We start from the raw sequence: 22,250 nt of genomic DNA, 5'->3' as shown, positions 1-22,250 counted from the left end.
CCTCATTGAAGACTCAGATGGAGTCTCTGGATACTAGGTTCAGCCTGGTCCAATCTCAGATGTTGGGAACATTTGGGAAATAAACCACTAGATGGAAAATCTGCCTCTACCTTTCAGAAAAATATATACATTTAAAAAATATTTAATTTTTAATATTTTTCAGTGGGAATTTTGTATAGAATATTGTTTTTTAAGATTTTTTAAAAGATTGTATTAATTTGAGAGGTAGAATTACAGACAGTGAGAGGGAGAGACAGAGAGAAAGGTTTTCCTCCCGTTGGTTCACTCTCCAAATGGTTGCAATGGCTGGAGCTGCACTGATCTGAAGCCAAGAACGAGATACTTCTTCCTGGTCTCCCATGTGGGTGCAGGAGCCCAAAGACTTGGGCCATCTTCTACTGCATTTCCAGGCCATAGAAGAGAGCTGGATTGGAAGAGGAGCAGCCAGGACTAGAACCAGTGCCCATATGAGATGCCAGTGCCACAGGCAGAGGATTAACCTATTGTGCTATGGCGCCAGCCCCCTAGAATATTCTGAGCCCTTATTTCATTTTGCTGTACTCTCAGCATTCTTTGAGTTAGCCATTGAGTGTGAAATGAGCTATTGTATAATGGTAACACTGAAGACTGGGCAGCAGAATACTCTGGAACTTATAATTGCTCATGATAAATGGACAACAAGGACTCACACCTTGTTAGTGACTACTGCTGCCCCTCGCCCTGTCCTGGATGACACCAAGTGTGACCACAGGGTTTCTGTGATTGGTTGACACACTGTGATCCCAGTCATCAGAATAGCTGGTGCTATTGACATTACTTCCCACAAGCAACTGAGAGCAGGTGATAAAATTAAGAAGAACTTTTTGGGGAGGTGAGAAAAATAGGAGCACAGACACATATGAACAACCTCAGATAGGCACATCTGCACATACAACAGAAAAGCAGCCCAGAGCTGCTGCATAGGCCTGCATCAAGTTAGGGATACTAGTGTTGCTTCCATCATACTAGAACTAAAAACACTCCAGGTCTTAGAAACCCAAATAAATTGATGATATACCTCTTAGAGTTGGAAGGGTTTTACTGTCAGCACATTTATAAGGCCTTCTCTGATTACTATTTTCTGTTTCTCACATTTTCTTCCCAAGACATTTGCCTGTAGAGATAATTCCATTTAGAAATGTCCTCTCCCTTTAAGTGTGTTTTGTTTATGGCCCTGCAAAAGCACTCATAATATAGATGAAAACTAACTCATTTCCTAAACTCTGGATTATTTATAGCTACCACTGAATAGTATATTCAAGATTTGGATATGTTATATGATGTGTGAAAACTTAAAATTAAAATTACAATTAAAAAACACACATGTTTCTCATGAAAATCTGAGAACTGTTAAAAGCATAAAACTGTAATGCATTCCACTGCATGTAATCATTCTATATTTATTTTGCAACACTGAATTATCTATTTTCATTCTATATGATCACCACATAATAGATAATTTGCTAGTGTTTACAAGAGAGGTACAACACTTTAACATATTTTTAAAGTCTTGATAACACAATGAACATAAATATTTAATGTAAAACTGTATGATTTTCTTAAAAGCTTGGTAGCATTTTCAAATAATTTCTATTAATGATTTTTTGAGAGAATTAGAAGAATGTGCATTTATGTGCATGTAGGTCCTCATGTATATGTATCTTTCTTAAAGTTAAGCAAATTATATTTGAGAGTAAAATGGATTTATACCACTGCAATTCATGTTTTGTGGTATGTTGACAAAATATGATATCAATGTTTATCTCACATTAAATTTTTAAAGTACATGGTAAGAACACTGAGAATTTATTTCTAGGAGATTATAATTCTCTAGAGTTCTCATGCTGTTCACCAGATCTCTAAACTGATTAACCTTACAGAATTAAAACTTTATACCCAGACAAGGCATTTGGTGGAGCAGTTAAGATGCCACATGAGAGGCTCACATCCCTTATTGGAGGGTCTGGGTTTGAGCCCTGGCTCTGCACTAAATTCTGGAGTCATGCTAATACATGTTTGGAGGCAGCAGGCGATGGCTGATGGCTGAAGTTGTAGGTCTGTCACCACAGGGGAAACTTGGGTTGAGTCCCTGGCTCCTGTTTTGACTTGGCCTAGCCCTAGGTATTGTGGTAATTTGGATAATAAACTAAAAGGATAAATTTCTGTCACTGCTTTTCAAAGCAATAATGATTAAAAACAATTTCTACCCTTTGATCTACATCATTCCATCCTATCCCAGTAACCAATGTTCTGCACTGTTTCTATTTACAGCATTTGGATCCTAAAAATTCTACATATAATCAAGACCATAAAGCAATTTAAATATTTTTTCTATATCTGGTTTATACTCCAGATTCATCTGTGCTGTAGCAAATGGCTAAATAATTTTCTCTCAATAGCATTCCATTATAAAATATTTGATTCTCCATTTCTTTATTTATAATACTTCTTCATCCATCATAGGTTACTTAGTGTGTTTTCATTTCTTGGTTACTGTAAAAACACTGTAATAAACATGGGAGCACAGATATCTCTACCAGGTGATGACTGACTGATTTCTTTGCATATACACCCAGTAGAGTAATTGATGAGTCCTATAGTTATTCTATTTTTACTTTTTGAGGAACTTTCATATTGTCTTCATACTGGCTGTACCCATGTACATTTCCACTAATTATATAGATGGGTTCTTATTTATCCACATCCCTGACTACACTTGTCATCTCCTATCCTTTTGACAAAAGGCACTGTAAAAGAAGGTGAAATATTATTGTATATTTGACTTGCATTTACCTGGTATGTTAGTGATATTGAGCATCTTTCTATATATCTGCTGCATTGCAAGAAAATGGTTCTCTACTTATATATGTACTTTGCTATAACTTTATTTTCTATAACAAAAGATGCCAGAAGGTAATTATAATAGCATTATTTATTAAAACCCTTGCATACTTGCTTTTCCAGAAACTGGTTTGCAGCTCAGAAAAGAATAAAATATTTTTAAATAAAGATTGTTATTTGCTTTCTGCATATTTACAGATATTCCAAGGTTTGTGCTGTTATTTGTCTCTAGTTTCACTTGTAATCACCAGATGATATATTTTATATTATTCAAACCTTTGAAATATTGAATACTTTTCTTCTAAAAAATTATGACTTAAGTCATTTCCAGACAGCATTCCATGTATACCTGGTAAGAAATATTTAACTCACCAAGAAAATAATGACTATGCCATACATTCTGAGTGTTCCTCCCACATAAGGTCTTGATGTGATTAACAGGTGACTTGTTAGTCTTACAGACAATTAAGTCATGCATTAATGAGTTAAGGTTTAGACTGTGGTAAGGGAGTTCTTATTCTATAAGCTTACATAATATATAACTTTAAAATATATAAGACATTTCCTGTGTACTTCTTAGTTATTTTTATTTTTATTTCATCATACTATATCTTTTTATAAAAGGCACTTATTATATAAATCAATGTAAAGTAGCCAAATCCAGCTATATAGCAGCTTCAGAAACAGACCTGACCAAAAAGTTCCCAGTAACCAGGCATGATCCAATTGTAGTGGTTATTTGTATCTCACGAATATCAGAACTTCTTTCAGGAGCTGGCTATAAAAGAGAAGATGGCCCAAGTCCTTGGGCCCCTGCAACTGCATGGAGACCAGCTAAAAGGTCCTGGCTCCTGGCTTCAAATTGGTGCAGCTTTGGCAATTGTGGCCATCCGAGGAGTCAGTGGATGGAAGACCTCACTCTCTCTGCTTCTGCCTCTCTGTACTGTGCCTTTCAAATAAAAAAATAAATCTTCAAAAAAGTAATAGAAATACAAAGTAAACAATAGTAATATTTATGGAAAAATGGCAGGGACAAGTTGTTACATATCAATAGTAACCTTGAATGTAAATGACTTCAACTCTCCAGTTAAAAGATTCAGACTGGCTGAATTGATTAAAAAACAAGAGCTCTCTATTTGCTGCTTAAAACGAACACATATCACCAACAATATATACACAGAGACTGAAAAGTTATTCCATGCTAACAGAAAACAAAAAGAGCGGGTCAAGCCATCCTAATATCAGACAAAATAGACTTTAATGCAAAAATTGTTAAAAGAGACAAAGACGGGCAGTATGTAATGATTAACAGATCAGTTCAACAGGAAGATATCACTATATTAAATGTATGAACCCAATTACATCATAACTGGCAATTTTTTTTCTTTTTTTAACTGTAATTTAATGAATATAACTTTCCAAAGTACAGAATATGGATTACAATGGCTTCCCCCCATAACGTCCCTCCCACCCGCAACCCTCACCTTATCCACTCCCTCTCCCCTTCCATTCACATCAAGATTCATTTTCAATTCTCTTTATATACAGAAGATCAGTTTTGCATACATTAAGTAAAGATTTCAACAGCTTGCTCCCACACAGAAACATAAAGTGAAAAATACTGTTTCAGTACTAGTTATAGCATTAAATCACAATGTACAGCACACTAAGGACAAAGATCCTACATGAGGAGTAAGTGCACAGTGACTCCTGTTGTTGACTTAACAAATTGACACTCTTGTTTATGGCATCAGTAATCACCCTAGGCTCTTGCCATGAGCTGCCAAGGCTATGGAAGCCCCCTGAGTTCACTGACTCTGATCATATTTAGACAAGGTCATGGTCAAAGTGGAAGTTCTCTCCTCCCTTCAAAGAAAGGTACCTCCTTCTTTGACGACCCGTTCTTTCCACTGGGATCTCACTCGCGGAGATCTTTCATTTAGTTTTTTTTTCTTCCCCAGAGTGTCTTGGCTTTCCATGCCTGAAATACTCTCATGGGCTTTTCAGCTGGATCCACATGCCTTAAGGGCTGATTATGAGGCCAGATGCTGTTAGGACATTTGCCATTCTATGGGTCTGCTGTGGTATCTCACTTCCCATGTTGGATCGTCCTCTCCCTTTTTGATTCTATCGGTTAGTATTTGCAGACACTAGTCTTGTTTATGTGATCCCTTTGGCTCTTAGTCCTATCATTATGACCAATTGTGAACAGAAATTGATCACCGGGACTAGTGAGATGGCATTGGTACATGCTACCTTGATGGGATTGAATTCGAATCCCCTGGTATGTTTCTAACTCTACCATTTGAAGCAAGTCAGCTTGAGCATGTCCCGAATTGCACATCTCTTCCCTCTCTTATTCCCACTCTTATATTTAACAGCGATCAATTTTCAGTTAAATTTCAGCACCTCATCCTGGTTAGAAGGGCTCACATTCAGAAATCTATCAACAATAGATGCTGGAGAGGATGTGGGTAAAAAGGGACACTAACCCACTGTTGGTGGGAATGCAAATTGGTTAAGACACTATGGAAGTCAGTCTGGAGATTCCTCAGAAACCTGGATATTCAGAATTCTTATATGAATATACAGCAAGGACACTCAACATATTAATCTTAAATATAATTAATAAAATTTTGAGTAAAACCAGCCAATTTCATTTCGAGTTAGTCTTTCCAATTCAGGGAAGCAACAAAAGCAGGCTGTTTCTTCTAGAGTTATTCATCCCAGAGGCAACAAAGAACAAAGAGGAAAAAGAAGAAACATCTGCTGAGTTTGACTAAAAAATACAGTGACCCTATTACACTTGGCAAGTAAAAGTAGCCTACTGACTGAAACAATATCTCAATATTGGGAGAATAACTCTATATCCTATTATGACCCACAGACTCTTGACCTTAGGCTAATAACATTTTCAATCATCTTTTGTGCAACTGTAAAGTGATAATAAGGGCAGGACAATTTATTTTCTAGTACACATAAAATCAACAGTATGTACTAATGAAGGATTTTAATCATACTGTTTTTTTGAACATCAGGTTCTACTTACATTTTACTTAAAGTGGCCACATAATTTATCATTTTCACTGCAACTATTTTAAGAATGAGAGAGATAAATGATAATAATTACGTTGGAATTACAGGGATAAATTAGGACTGATTGAGGAATACCACACCAATTAGTATTGTCAGCAGAGAGATTTTATTTCTGTGTATCTTCAAGATCTATGGTGATCTAGTGGCTAATTACTTAATCACTATGAAATACTAATATAATAATTAATAGGTCTCACTGTGATCAGCTATTTGTACTCTGCAATTAAATATATGAGAATAATATTATTGGATGCCTTGCACTTCTAAAATTGTAGGGGCCTCAGACTGCATATGTCAACTCAAGTTGCACTTGAGTAATCTCCAATCTATAGATTAAGAAGTATGTCTGAGTTAGCACAGCTTTTAAATGGTGGAGTTGGGTCTTGAACCCAGGAAACAAAACTCCCAAACTCAGTGTTCTTTCTCCTACTTCATGGACAGTCTCTTACTTGTCAAATTCATGTGTTTTAACTAAATACCTATTTCAGCTCCATGACCTGGATGGTTAATTTTATCCTGCAAAATTTGTTTCCTGCAAAATTTTAACCCAATTGAAACACATCTATTTCTTGTCAGTTTCCAGTGCAATGAATGGATGATACATCCAAATTCATGTGCTCAAAAGTATAAATAGATTGAAAAATTAGAACAGGGGTCAGCAAATTTTCCTATACAGCCCAGATGGTACATATTTTAGTCTTGTGGGCCCATCTGTCTCTATTTCTGTATTTTCTCACTTCTGCAATTACAAACTAGAATCAACCAAAAACAGCCCCAAGCAATACATAAATAGGTGTACATAGCTCTATTCCAATAAAACTTTATTTATAAAATAGATGCCAGTCAGATCTAACATACAGATCATAGTTTGCCAACCCGAACCAGTAAAAGAATAGCAGATACATCATCAAACAAGTAGGAAAATGTAGCATTTGGCTACAACAGAGGAATTACATGTGAAAAATATGGGGGGATATAGATAAAGGGGAAGAAAAGTAAATGGGTGAAATTGTCATCAAATTCTAATTAATGTAAATGTTCAAACCTAAGGAACAACTACCTTCAATAAGCATACACCAACATCAAAACCTAAAAAAGGGTTACAAAAGCCACTATTATCCTAACAGTCACCTCCATTTCCAAAGGTCATCCAAATCAAGCCACTATTATCCTAACAGTCACCTCCATTTCCAAAGGTCATCCAAATCAAAGCTAGAAGAACCAAAATACCTGAACATCTGTGTTAGATGATTCTTGCATGTTGCTTGTTCCTAATGTTGTATTTTCCCACCACAAGAGGGGTTCTAGTGAAATAGGAAAACCAATATGGCCTGGGAGTGAGAAACCCTAAAGTAGAGTCCTACAGTTAGAACCAGAAGAAAATGTTCTAGTCTTTGATCAAAGGTTTCCATGTAAAAAATGAAGGGGTTAATTTATTGCCATATATTCTACTAGCACATATATATTGTTGTTCTACACACTTAGTCTATTTCTTCTTTCAACAATCCTATGTGAGAAAAATAACACATTAAATTAAGATAAATTTCCACTTGAACTTTAAATGCATATATAAAGTACCAAATAGACACATGAACTTTTTAAAAAAGATTTTATTTATTTCTTTGATAGGTAGAATTACAGATGGAGAGAGAGAAAGGCAGATGGTCTTCTGTTTGCTGGTTCACTCTCAAAATGGCCACAAAGGCTGGAGCTCAGCTGATCTGAAACCAGGAGCCAGTATCCTTTTTCTAGGTTTCCCATATGGGTGCAGGTGCCTAAGCACTTGAGCCATCTTTCACTGCTTTACCAGGCCATAAGCAGAGAGCTAGATCAGAAGAGGAACAGCTTGGGCATGAATAGGTGCCTTTATGGGATGCCAGTCCTGCAGGCAAAGGCTTTGCCTACTACACCACAGCACTGGCCCCATACAGGAACTTTTAATGCTAAGATCTATCAATAGGTACTTTGACCACCTTACTGAGAAAGCTTCCTCATTTCTCACATGTGACTTAACACTGCCGTCTTCTATGATTTAGGATGACTGTATTCAGGCCAACACTCTGCTGGATATCAGCTTTTGTCTTCAGGGAGAAAACAGACACTATCCACTGTATAACTTAAAGCCAAGCTTAATTCAACTACAAAGCCAATTATAACTGGGCCACTGGGCACCAAGCGTATGCAGAATTGTAAGTCCTTTGAAAATGAGCCAGTGATAATTAGCTCTGTGTTTTGCTTTTGGATTCGGTCAGATTCATGGTGATCAGGGCCTTTGGTTCATGATCATTATCTTACACAGAGACCTAAATAGAATTACATTGAAGCCTTCATGGATCAGGTTCACATAGGCCATCTGCTCTGGGGAAATTTTGGCTTTTTTTTTTTTTTTGACAGGCAGAGTGGACAGTGAGAGAGACAGAGAGAAAGGTCTTCCTTTGCCATTGGTTCACCCTCCAATGGCCGCTGTGGCCGGCGCACTGTGCTGATCCAAAGGCAGGAGCCAGGTGCTTCTCCTGGTCTCCCATGTGGGTGCAGGGCCCATCCTCCACTGCACTCCCGGGCCACAGCAGAGAGCTGGCCTGGAAGAGGGGCAACAGGGACAGAATCCGGAGCCCCGACCAAACTAGAACCTGGTGTGCCAGCGCCGCAAGGCAGAGGATTAGCCTGTTGAGCCATGGCGCCGGCCTCTGGGGAAATTTTGGATGTGCTCTCAGCAGAACAAAAGAACCAGATTCCTGATCACTCATATTTCAATGCTGGCCCAAATCTGCCATTATGGAACCTGTAGATGTTCTGAAATTCAACTGACTCTATGATTTTTAAAGGGCTATTTTGTTCAGCACTATCAAAGTGAACAATATGGATGTGAGGCCAGATGTTTTGGATTCAATTGACTTCAGAATTAAAAATACCAAGAACATTGAGGAATAAGGTCCCATTTTTGTTTCTTTGAGTTTTTTCAATCAACTACAGTCTTTAGAATAATGTTGAAACAAAATTTATTCTCAGCAGCTAAAGCTTTGTTGCTTGTTTTCCTTCTGCAATCCAGGGCACATGGCAAACAGTATTTAGATTTACAGAGTTGATACAAACCAGAAAAAGAGGGACCCTCCTTGAAATCATCTCAGTTTTTTTTGTCTCTGCAAGGTTTGGACTGAGAATTTCCTGACTATAGGCTATTTGATATGATGCAATCTGACAAAAACAGTGGAAACTCTTCTTGCCATCATAGTTTTAAATGATACCAAGATAAACTTCAACATACCCACTAGTATGTCCAAGACCCATAAAGTATTACAAAGGGAACACCCAAGAAAATCATAAAACAAAAACAATGAATTTACTTCTATTAATATTTATTTTAAAACAGAGAACTTTAGAGCCGGCGCCGTGGCTCAATAGGCTAATCCTCCACCTTGCGGCGCCGGCACACCGGGTTCTAGTCCCGGTTGGGGCGCCGGATTCTGTCCCGGTTGCCCCTCTTCCAGGCCAGCTCTCTGCTATGGCCAGGGAGTGCAGTGGAGGATGGCCCAGGTGCTTGGGCCCTGCACCCCATGGGAGACCAGGAAAAGCACCTGGCTCCTGGCTCCTGCCAGGATCAGCGCGGTGCGCCGGCTGCAGCGGCGGCCATTGGAGGGTGAACCAACGGCAAAAGGAAGACCTTTCTCTCTCTGTCTCTCTCTCTCACTGTCCACTCTGCCTGTCAAAAAAAAAAAAAAAAAAAAAAACAGAGAACTTCAATTATTACTGTTCAAATAACACCACTGATTTTTGAAACATTTATATATATATATATAATATATATATATATATACTGTACATAAATGCATTTCAAAAGATTTATTTATTTATTTGAAAGGCAGTTATCCACACACACACACACACACACAGAACTTTCACTCACTGGTTCACTCCCCAAATGGCCACAAGGGCTAAAGTTGGGCCGGTCCAAAGTCAGGCGATTGTTCTGAGTCCCACACATGGGTGTAGAAGCCCAAGAACTTGTGCCATAACCTGCAGCTTTTACAGGCACAGTAGCAGGGAGTTGGATCAGGAGTGAAGTAGCTGGACTCCAAAGGGCACCCATATGCAATATTGGTATTACAGGCAATGACTTTACCCACTACAACACAATGCCAGCCCCCACATACATATTTTGTATTTTACCTCTAAACTGCTTATTCAAAATTTAATAATAATTTCTAATAAAATAAGATTTATATTTTAAAACAAAAATGGTTTACTACTCATAAATGTATCCCACATGATACAAATATTCTAGTGATTTAGTGCTTACTAATGTAAGAAGATAATTTTCCCACTTTGTGACATGGTTATAAGATTTAAAACTGATTGTCTTGTCTATTGAGTTTACTTATATTTTTTTTGGACAGGCAGAGTGGCCAGTGAGAGAGAGAGAGACAGAGAGAAAGGTCTTCCTTTGCCATTGGTTCACCCTCCAATGGCCGCCGTGGCTGGCACTCTGCGGCCGGCACACCGCGCTGATCCAATGGCAGGAGCCAGGTGCTTCTCCTGGTCTCCCATGGGGTGCAGGGCCCAAGCACCTGGGCCATCCTCCACTGCACTCCCTGGCCACAGCAGAGAGCTGGCCTGGAAGAGGGGCAACCGGGACAGAATCCAGTGCCCCGACCAGGACTAGAACCCGGTGTGCTGGTGCTGCAAGGTGGAGGATTAGCCAAGCAAGCTGCGGCACCAGCCTAGAGTTTACTTATAATACATTTTATGTCATTAATTGAAAGCTTTGAAAATCTGTCAATACCCAAAATATTCTCTCCCCCCAGGGAATCACTGAATTACACTCACAGCTTGATGATTTATTATTCCTCAACAAAGCATTGAGTTCTCCATTCTAATGATGTTTATAATTACAATATGTTGACTACAGCCAGTTTTATCATTCTAAGATCATTTCTGCTTTATACAGAAAGCTCTTGCTATCAAATATTGAGTCTTCTGGGGAAAAAGTTAAAAAGTTTAGAGCAGAGGTTTCTCAGTACAGGTTACAGTGTTAGCACAAATATGGCAGACTATATAAACAGCTTAGGATATCACGTACAGGATTTCTTCATTTCTGAATCAGATGAATTTCTAGAATTACAAGGCTTAACCAACAACCATGAAACTAAGATAGACACCTACGACAATGACTGTTGACTTTCAATGTAATTTCTGTTAAGTACTTTAGCTGTGTTATTTATATTTCATCTTCTAGGACATAAAATACTTTATATAGATTATAATATTCAACAAGGCCAAAACTGTATATCAACCTTTAATTGCTGGGTTTATATGTTTGTCCTAGAAGATGATTCAGCTAGCTACAGTTATAATATTCATCCACAAAGTTAGTTTCCATGTCTGATTAACCTATAATTGTTAACTGTGTCAATAAAACATTTTAATACAACTATCATTTTAATGTTGATAATATTCATCAAACATGTGAATTTGGGGAGAAATACAAGAAAGCTTACTTTTAAAAAGATTAAATTATGACAGTACTCCAGTGAAGCCATATAATATACTTACATAATTTTGATAATACCATAACATTAGGGGAATTAACTGGTTATGTTGCTTACTCATGAGGAAAATGGTCTTTGCCTAGTAGAACTAACTATACTCTCTTTTGTCTTGGTAAACTAGTTCCCAGACAGTGGATTTTCTAAAATTACTGATTGTGGTCATCCTGGCTTCATGAACTTATGTAAAGGTAATATAATCATATCACATATGCCTTAGTGAAAGAAAGGAGTCTGCTACCTACAAATAGATTTCACTTGGGGGTTTTACTACATCTACTAATCCTAAAAGTACTTTGAAGGACCAAATAACTTTTTCATCCTCATGAACCCAGATACAGAAGTATAGTTTTTTTAAGAGAGAAAAAATGGATCTATCTCAAAAGAAATAGTTGCAGGGCATAGCCAATATGTTCTATCAGGAGTAGGAGAATATGTATGGGGTTGGGTCCTGAGGGTACAGGACAAAATTAGGAAAGGGGCATTTCTCAAAGTGAGAGCACTCATTGAAAACAAAGGATTTTACTATCAAGAATTCCAAATGGTGATGGTATAGCTGGCATGACATCTGAAATTGAATAAAAATAATCCATGTTAAGTGAGGTACAAATACCTGAATTGCCGTGACAGAGAAACAATCAAAATCTCACAGTAATTACGCTTCAGTTATTAAATTAATACAGAAGTATATTTAAAATTGAAAAACTTATAAAACGACTATTTTTCTACAAGAGGCCCAAAGACAATCCATTTATGAAACTTATAAAATGTGTGTTGGTGAGAAGGGCACTGTCATTTCTGAGTACCACAGAGGTGAATCTTCTCTCCAGGTCACTCCTGATGGTGGGAAATTTCATAAACACTGGGAACTCAGCAATTTGAATGTAAAGATTAAAATACAATAATAATAGGGACTCGGTGGAAGTACTTAACTATTGAAGCAAGCTGTATTCACTTTGAATAAGAATGAAATAGCAGCCAAGGGTACTTGATCAAGAGAGCTATGGAAATGCTTATTATAGCATGCATCCCTAGAAACAACATGACTTCTCAGATAAAAAGGGCAGTGCTCAAATGATGCAATCTAAACACTTTAAGATCAGTTCATAAGACAAGTGAGAGCACATGTTCCATCAGTCATATTTCTGTTGTTCCTGTACATAAGCCAGTTTTCAAACACAAATCTCACTTGATTGAAGTAGATGACAAGATCCCAGATATGTGTAACATCACATCAAGCAAATATGTTAACATTCTTCCAGTCTCTAACTAAAACAATCTGTCACATTTATGTGGGTAGTTGCACAGTGAGGGGAGATAAGTGCCCTAATATTTTTGACCTGTATATCCTAAGTATAAAGCGGAATCACAGTCCTATTTTAGAGTAGCTGTGCATGGGGCACTGGTAGAAAACAGTGTTCTAGTCCAAGGTTAGTTTTCAAAGAGTCTACTGGTTCCCCAAGCCCCGCATAGCTAATGTCCCTGGTCTCAAGCTGTAGAATTGGAAGGGAAATACGGAGTAATGGGAAGAATTGGTTTCATGGCCTATAGTGTAAGAGTAAGTCCTCTAGCCATTCTTCCAGCCATAACTAAGTCAAAATCTATGTGACAATCAGAAGCAGTGGGTATTAGATAATATTCAACTATCAATTTTGAAAGTTGGGATGATGGTACTGGATTTATGTTCTTAAAAAGTATTATCTGCTTACATGCTACCCTTAAAAACTAAATAAAGCAGGAGGCAGAGATAGTGAACCCAACATATCCAGATTTAATTCATTAGTTGAAACATTACAAAGCCAGATACTGGAGAATGATGTTAGACTATCATAAATTCCATCCATGCCAACGATCAGAAATGGTAAATGAGAGGTGGGAAAGAACAACACCAGAGATGTAAAACATGGCCTTAAGAATGATGACCATAAGAGTATGCTAAGGGCTAGCCTTCTTCTTAATGACCCAGCAGGGCTAGTGCACTGCACTAATGAGTTGAAGACCAAATGGCCTATGATTCAGTTCCAATAAGGCCACGATTATCTATGCCATGAGCCAGTAAACAGGTGACTGTCATCCAGAGGGGTGCCTGTGGGGTTCCAGGCCTAGTGTGCCAGGGGCTAGCTACTGGTGGTTATCTGGGTAGATGGGCCACCTGGATGTCAAGGAAGGACTAGAGGAACCCATGAGATTTACCTGAAATGAGTCATCTTAGAAGCCCCCCTCATCACCACATCAGTAGAGAGCATTCTGACTTTGTTGTGGATGACCAGATTGGGTGCCAGCCTGTGGATAATGGATGGAGAGAGGTCAGGGAGAACAGCACCTGGTGGTACACTGGATAGGTAGCACAGCAGGAGTCTGATGCTGTGAAGACTCCTTGGATGGTTGTGCCTGGGAACTTTAGGGGCTGTGATCATCAGAGCCAGGAGAGTGGGTTTGGCCTCCATTGGGAGTCCTCATAAAATAATAGATGAATCAGCATTTGGGAACTACACTTAAGATAGATCTTTAGAGGCCCACATCCTGTGTCTGAGCACATAGGTTTGAGACCCCACACTACTACCAATCCAGCTACTTGCTAAAACACACTCTAGAAGGCAGCAAGTGATAGCTCAACAACTTAGGTCTCTGCCACCCAGACTGAGTTCTGGGATCTTCACTTCAGGCTGGCTCAGTCCCAGCTATTGTGAGCATTTGATGAGAGAATCAGTGGATAGAATATCTGTCTTAGTGCCTTTAACACGAATAACACTGATTAAAGTTTTAATAAACTGCTGAACCCAAATGTGGCAGAATGGGTCTACTCTATTCTTCTTCCTGTCCCACAGGGATGGCAGTCAGATAAACTCTATGAAAAACACCTAAATGCCTCAGCAGCTCTTTTCTCAATTGTGCACCATCATTTGATGTAAGAAAATTTATGCTGCAATATGCAATTTGTCAGTCTCCAAACAAGCATTCTGCACCTAGGACACCATCAACTGTGCTTTCGAGATGATCTTGGCATCTTTTCAGTGATGGTTATCAGCTCTCCAGCCCCTGTCTGTTGAGTTACAGATCACTTCCTGTCAGGAACATATGTGCACCAGGTGTGTCTTTCTCACTGAGTCTTTGTCTTGGGTCTTTGAACAGGCTTTGTATTTCCATCTCTATCAAAGGTCATACCTTGGTATGGAGTTCCTTAGTATGGGCAGCAATCTTCCTCTTCCTAACTGACAGTAGATGCTAGGCTGGAACAGTAAGAACCTGAAGTGCAGGCAGCAGTCACCTGGTGCTCTCAGAATCACTATTTCACAGCTACCAAAACACTTGTTTATGCAGTTTAGAGGACCTGAGTCTCAAATAATCCCATTGGATCAGTCATGCTTATAGACTGCTGCTAGAAGCACACAATACACATTACAGGGTGTAAGATATCCCTTAAGAAGCTGTAGTGTCTAACTGGGAATGTATGAAGCAGAGGTGGTGTAATGCCCTGGGTGATTCTGTGGATTTTGTTGGCAGTGTTAGCCCAATGTCCAGCAGACAGATTTCTTTTTTGGGGGGAGGAGGGCAGCAGCACCATGGCTCAATTGGCTAATCCTCCGCCTGTGGCGCTGATACCCCGCGTTCCTTTTTTTTTTTTTTTTTTTTTTGACAGGCAGAGTGGACAGTGAGAGACAGAGAGAGAGAAAGGTCTTCCTTTTTGCTGTTGGTTCACCCTCCAATGGCCGCTGCAGCCAGCGCGCTGCGGCCAGCGCACCGCACTGATCCGATGGCAGGAGCCAGGTACTTATCCTGGTCTCCCATGGGGTGCAGGACCCAAGCACTTGGGCCACCCTCCACTGCACTCCCTGGCCACTGCAGAGAGCTGGCCTGGAAGAGGGGCAACCGGGACAGAATCTGGTGCCCCGACTGGGACTAGAACCCAGTGTGCCGGCACCGTAAGGTGGAGGATTAGCCTAGTGAGCTGCGGCGCCGGCCCAGCAGACAGATTTCTAACTCTCGCAGGATAAACAACAGAACATTTCTGCAGCCTTATTTGCATGACCGTTCATGTAGAGGATATTAAAGATTCTCCAGTAAAATTGTGAATATAATCAAATACAACAAAGCTTCATAATACAAAATAAGCATAGTAAAAGTAGCTGTCTTTTTATAAACTAAAAATTAACAATAATAAAGGAAATAACAAGAACAACTGAATTTTCAATAGCATCAAAAGGAATAAAATAATTAGGAATAAATTTAACCAATGAAATAAAATATCTAAACACTGAAAACTATAAAGGATTACTGATAGGAATTAAAGATGGCCCAAGTAAATGGAAATATATCCTGTGTTTGTGGATTATAAAATATATGTAAGAAATCAGTATTGGGGCTGGCTTTGCGGTATAGTGGGTAAAGCTGCTGCCTGTGATGCTGACATTCTTATGGGAGCTGGTTCAAAACCAGCTGCTCCATTTCTGATCTAGCTCCCTGCTAAAGCACCTGGGAAAATCAGTGTAGCATGGCCCAAGTCCTTGGGCTCATGCCACCCACGTGGGAGACCCAGAAGAAGCTACTGGCTTTGGCCTGTTTCAACCCCAGCTGTTGCAGCTATTTGGGGAGTGAACTAGTGGATGGAAGATCTCTCTCACTGTATGTAACTATGTCTTTCAAACAATTTTTTAAAAAGAGAAAAACTTTCATTAAAAATGAAATCAATATGATCTGAAGTGATCTATAAATTCAACATATTCTTTATAACATGCCAATACTTACTTTTAGCAGAAATTAAAAAAAAACTATACAGAAAATTCACATGCAATGTCAACAATTCAAATACACAAAGTATTACTGAAAATATGATAAATATCAAAAGCAAAAGTCATCAAAACAATGCATTATTACTGCAAAAACAGATAGACCAAAGGAGCAGACTACAGAGGTTAAGTGTGGGCTTTCGGCCCATCATTTAAGATGCTGGCTAAGATGCCTTCACTCCATATTACAGTTCAATGTTTAGCTCTGACTCCTGACTCCAGTTTCTTGTCAATTTGGACTCTAGGAGGCAGTGGTGATGGTACAACTGGCTCTCTGACAGCCAAATAGGAGGCCATGATTGTGTTTCTGGCTTCTGGCTCTGGTCTCAGTTCTATCCCAGACCTGGTTACTGCAGACATTTGGGGAGTGAACCAAAAGGTAGGAGCTCTATCTCTATGTAGTTCTCAAATATAAACAAAGAAAATGTTACAGATAAGTAATTAATGCAATAATTTATGCTAATAAAAGGAAATCAAAATTTGATAACCTCATTGATAGAGGAAAATTTTTGACTAATGCAGTTTATGATTAAAACCCTAAACAAACTAGGAATTGAAGAGAACTTCAAGAAGGGCACCTATGAGAAATCTTCAGTAACCTCCTATAAGATGAAAACAAACCACAAATACTCTTAGAAGTTCTACTCAACAGTGTATTACAGGATTCTGCTAAAGACCTCATAATAAAAAATTCAACTCTCCAAATTAGAAACAAAAGAGCAAACTTGGCTTGTAATGCCTAACACATAATCTTGTATGTAAAATATATCCTAAGGAACTCACTATAGACCCACTCAAAGTAAAATTCAGTAATGTTGCAAAATATAAAAGATTCAAATATCAATCATATTTCTGTTTAGTAGCAATGAACATTCTGAAAATATAATCAATGAGAACATTCAATGTAGCATCACAGAATGAAAATAGCACTAAGGAATTAAAATAAGACCATGGATTTTATACTAAAATTACAAAGTATAATTAAAAAGCATAATAAAATGAAGCAGTGATTTCAGTAACATATTTTAATATTACAAAAGAGGTATGCTTAAAGTTAGTCGTTGTGAAAATGCAAATCAAAGCCTCTGGACAATCCAACTTCACAGTCAATAAAATGACTGATTCAGCCATAGGTAAACAAACTTCCAATAAAACTGTGAGACCACTAGGAAAAATAATTTGGCAGTTTCTCAGCATGTTTTACATGGGATTATTGATTGCCTCAGCAGTTTCCTTCCAAGATACATCACTAAAAGATACAAAGCCCGCATGCACCCAAATACTCACTTCAGCAATATTCATGAAACCCAAATGTGAAAGCAACCCAAATACTGATGTGGAAAAACAACAATATGTAGTATATCTTTTATAATGCTATAGTATTTAGAAATCAAAAATAACTATGAAATGACAGACTACAAAAGTAATGAAACTCAAAAAAAGGAAAAAGAGAGAAAAGAAATAAAAAGCAAAACCACACATACTGTAACACTATATGATTCCAATTATGGGTCAGTCCAGAAAAGGTCAATGTCTGGAGACAAAATTTGGATTAAGACCTGTCTGGGACTAATAGTCATGAAGAGGTACTGTAAATAATATGAAACATTTGTGGAATTAATGAAAATGGGCTTATCTTATACTGTGCTTATGATTATATGACTCCCAAAGTAGTACAAAGCATGGAACACACACTGAAAACATGGGACAGTTAGGACTGCACAGACAGGCTTATGAGTTTGGGCTTCACAGAAGAAACTAAAAACCAATAAATATGAGGGGGCTTCAAGTATTTTGTGGAACATGAAATTAAAATATGTTCATTTTATTTCAAAAATATTTGAAAGCATGAATATGAGGGGACTTTAAATTCATGGACAATATTTTGTATGAAAGAACTATACATATGTTTCAAGAAATTTCTGCATCAAAATTAACCCAACATTTAATTCCACATTTCTTGTTTGATATTGCCCTAATTCTAATTCCATATACACTTTAAGAAATAATTTATTTTTTTCTTACATGAAACAGTTTAAAATATTAATCATTAATTTAAGATAAAATACTGTCTCCTGATTGCTCCACTTAACATGACAAAATATCAGTCCATGTGTTCTAGATTATGTTTGTATTAATAAACTACTTCCAAAGATCACATTAATTGTGATACTAATTTAAATATTTTGACAACTTGTAACATTATACACTAAGTAAAATGTTGTTTTTTAAATTTTTATTGACAATAATTGTACATATCTATGGAATACAGTATGAGCTTTTAATCCATGTGTATTGATCAAATCAGGGTAAACAACACATTCCCTTCTCAAAATTACAATTCACAATTCTATTTGTTCATAAAATATAAGATTATGGACTATAGTTACTCCAATATGCTATGTAACACTAGGAACTTACTCCTATCATTTAACTCTGATTTGGTACCAATTATTCCATGCAGTTTTTACAAATTCATTAATTAATTAGTGTGGAAGAAAAAGAGATGTGCACAGAGACAGAGAGGAAGAGAACACCCTCATCTATTTGTTCACTTCACAAATGCCCAATAAAGCTATGGCCATGCCAGACCAAGCTGAAGCCAGGAACTCAACCTGGGTCTCTCAGGTGGGTGGCAAGGATTCACTACCTCAACTATCACTCCCCCCCATCCAGGAACACACATTAGCAGGAAGCTGGAAGTGGAAGATGTAACTTTAGCCCAGACACCCCAATATGGGACATGTGCATTCTAAACAAGTTTGTAACACAATGTCCATCCTTCCAGGAAAGTTTTGAATTACCTCCACATATCTGGCTTGCAGAGAGGGGACACAGCCCCATGAGCCCAACCCCATCACTGCACAGTCTGTTTCTCCCCATCATCCCAAACTCTTCTCATGTCCCTCTCCCTGAATTCTCCCCTTCTGTGGTATCCCAATACAGACAGGGCAGAGCAACAGAGCACAGCAAGATGGGCCTGGGAGATGAGATAGCAAGTGATGGTAAAACTGGACTCTGCCAGTTTCTACCTTATCACTGTTCAGCTCCAGGCACAGCATCAGGGGCGCTTGATCAAGTGACAATGGGTTCACTGAGTGTACTCATTGGACATTTTGGGGGCCAGCACTGGAGGCAGGGGCAAATTGGCCATCCACATGCCAGAAATTGAAAGTGAATCATTATATTACACCATGCCTGAAAATCAATCCAAATGGATTGAAGGCTTACACAGAAGATCTCAGAACTTAAAGCTCCTTAAATACTGGGAGCAAATCCATTGGCTTTAGCTTCAGCAATAATTTGGATATGACACAAAACGCATAGGTGACAAAAGCAAAAATAAGGAAGTAGGATTGCAAAAAAAAAATGAAAATGGAATACTTTCATTTTCATTTGGAAAATATTATATTCAGTGAAGGAAGTCAGTCTCAGAAAGACAAATAATAAATGAACTCCCTGATCTGTGGTAATTAAAGTATGCCTCAAAGGTAATCTATAGAAATGCAAGTGACACTTTGAGATGTAATGACGTTGAACAGCCCTTGTCTCCACTGTTGAGGAACAGTGTTGTTGTTGTTGTTTTTTTTTTTTTTTCATGCTATTTGTTTAACTCTTTATTTAGTGTAGGGTTAATCTTTTGTGTTTAAAGTTAATAGAAAATATATCTTAGATAAATCTTAGCAAAAAATAAGGTTGGGAATAGGAGGGGGAAGAGGAAGAAGGGGGGGGGGGTCGTGCAGGTGAGAGGGAGGCCAGGATGGAAAGGATCACTATGTTCCTAAATTTGTATTTACAAAATGCTTGAAGTTTTTATATCTTAAATAAAAGGTTTATAGGTTTAAAACAAAGCTGAAGATGTCACCAGAGCTGTGGCATAGCAGAGAAAAATAAAAACCTGCCCCCTAAAGTGCTGGCATCCCACGTGCACACTGATTTGAGTGCCGGCTCCTCCACTTCCCATCCAGTTCTCTGCTATGGCCTGGAAGGGCAGTAGAAGATGGCCCAAGTGCTTGGGAGACCCAAAAGAAACTCCTGACTTGTGGGTACAGATCAGCCCAGCTCTGGCCATTGCAGCCATCTGGGGAGTGAATCAGAAAATGGAAGATGTCTCTTGCTGTCTGTCTGCTTCTGTCTCTCTGTAACTCTCCTTTCAAATAAATAAATATTTTTAAAAACTGAAGAAAGATTCTGAATACTAACAGAAAAAATTAAGAAAGAAATAAATAGGAGAAAATCTTGGCAGATGATAGTAAGAGTAATGTAATAATATAAAGAACATACATATTGCAAAAGCAAATACTGTAATAAAAATGGACAAAGTATTTGATCAGATTCTCCAATCAACGTATGCAAGCAATCATATGAAAAATGGCTCAGCAATGCTAATAAAAACCATAATGCCTACTACCTCACATAGGCTAAAAAGATATTATCAAAAAGTAAAATAAAATCAAAAGTGTCAAATGCTGAATCAGATGTGGAGAAAAGCAAATTCTGACATTTTTCACAATTTGGATCCAAAAGTACCGATGTGGACATTACACTATTTGGAATATCACAGAGAATGATAAATACCACATACTCTCATGTATATGTGGAATATAATAAAGTCAAATGAAAGACAGAACAGAATGGTGGTTACCATGAGCCTGAGAGTGGAGGAAATGGAAAGATGTTACTGGAACAATACACATTTACAATTATGGGATAAATTAACTCCTTGAGATATAATATACAACACAATAATGAGATGAATACAGCATTAGATATAACTTATTAAAAACTTAAGTACTCTTTTAAGAATGATGTAAGTTGATGGATATGAAAGTTGGATTGTCCTAATAATTTCATGATATATTATGCACAAATGTTTTGTGAAAATAGGTTTAAAAATAATCTTAATTTTCCATATACTTTTGAAATTCCAGTAATGTATCAAAATATCAGGTTGCACGCCTTCAGTAAAAACCAATTTTGTCAATTGTACTCAAATAATCTTGAAAAATTACCTTGTTAAAATACAAATTAAAAATAACTTAGGAATCTAAGTTTTACTTTATCTTTGGGACTGGGAAGGTAATCATGGAACAGAAATCTTTTTTAAAACACTCATAAATGTAACCGAAGTTTCTATTTTGAAAGTTCAAACACAGATGACAGCCTGTTAAGGGAATGTGTGCGTGATAAAATGACATTCAAGTATCAAACACAGTGTCCCCCTGCCCCACTAAAACCTGGACCAAAAGCCTTGAACCACACAGCTTTGATTTTAACTTGCCTAGTCTATAACACTGATATCAGACTCCCAGAAAGAGCTATGCTGAGAGGTCAGAGTTTGCGAAATGAGACCCTGCCTCTGACATAGTCAGAGTAGGGTCAGCCCTGGGATGAGAAGGGGAACCGAGGACCCCATAGAGGACAGCTGCTCGCAAGCATGCACCCTCCCACCCCCAGCACGGGTTCTCCCAAAGGACCGCTCACCCCCACTACACAATCGGGGAAGATGGGCGACTGCTGCCACACAGCTGCCCAGAGATGGCTCCGGGCTGACAAGTCTCTGTGAGGAAGCGACAGGAAGCCCGGAGTCCCAGGTGCCAGTCCAGGCCTACACCGCGGAGCAGCGGGGGGCGAAGGAAGTGAGGTGCCAGCAGCGACATGAGGCCTGGGGACAACCTTCGGAGCCCTGCGAGTCCTGCCAGGCAGAACATCAACTTCTGCCAACTCCCCCCTACCCCTCCGCGCACTCCCTGTCCCGCACACTAACCTCTGCCAAGCGTCCTGCGTGAAGGAAGATCAGAAAACAGCGAACGGACGCTCCTCACCTTCTCAGGTTCCCATCCGTGAAAACTCCTCCTGGACCTCGCTCCACCGCAAAACCGGAAGACTACTGTGGCGTCAAGATCCCGCGTGATTGTGCATTGTTTATGCAAGCGCCCCTGAT

General features: G+C 38.5%; 1 long non-coding RNA gene across 3 annotated transcripts in view; it reads right to left on the bottom strand.

Moving 5' to 3' along the window:
* Positions 1–22,229, bottom strand: part of LOC138845025 (uncharacterized) — a 117,399-nt gene extending 95,170 nt beyond the window's left edge. For 2 of the 3 annotated variants that reach the window (XR_016228694.1, XR_016228696.1), the window contains exon 1: positions 22,074–22,229. This is a non-coding gene — a long non-coding RNA (uncharacterized LOC138845025). Of the gene's footprint in view, positions 1–11,552; positions 12,088–13,712; positions 13,803–22,073 lie in introns of those variants that run through there. The other variant, XR_016228695.1, reaches the window with a different exon arrangement.
* Between the last annotated feature and the right edge of the window lie 21 nt (positions 22,230–22,250).

Source organism: Oryctolagus cuniculus, chromosome Y (assembly GCF_051225735.1).
Source record: "Oryctolagus cuniculus isolate XC-2025 breed Fujian yellow rabbit chromosome Y, ASM5122573v1, whole genome shotgun sequence".
NCBI classification, from domain to species: Eukaryota; Metazoa; Chordata; class Mammalia; order Lagomorpha; family Leporidae; genus Oryctolagus; species Oryctolagus cuniculus.
Note: the sequence above shows the minus strand (reverse complement) of the source record. Positions and strands in the feature narration are given on the sequence as shown.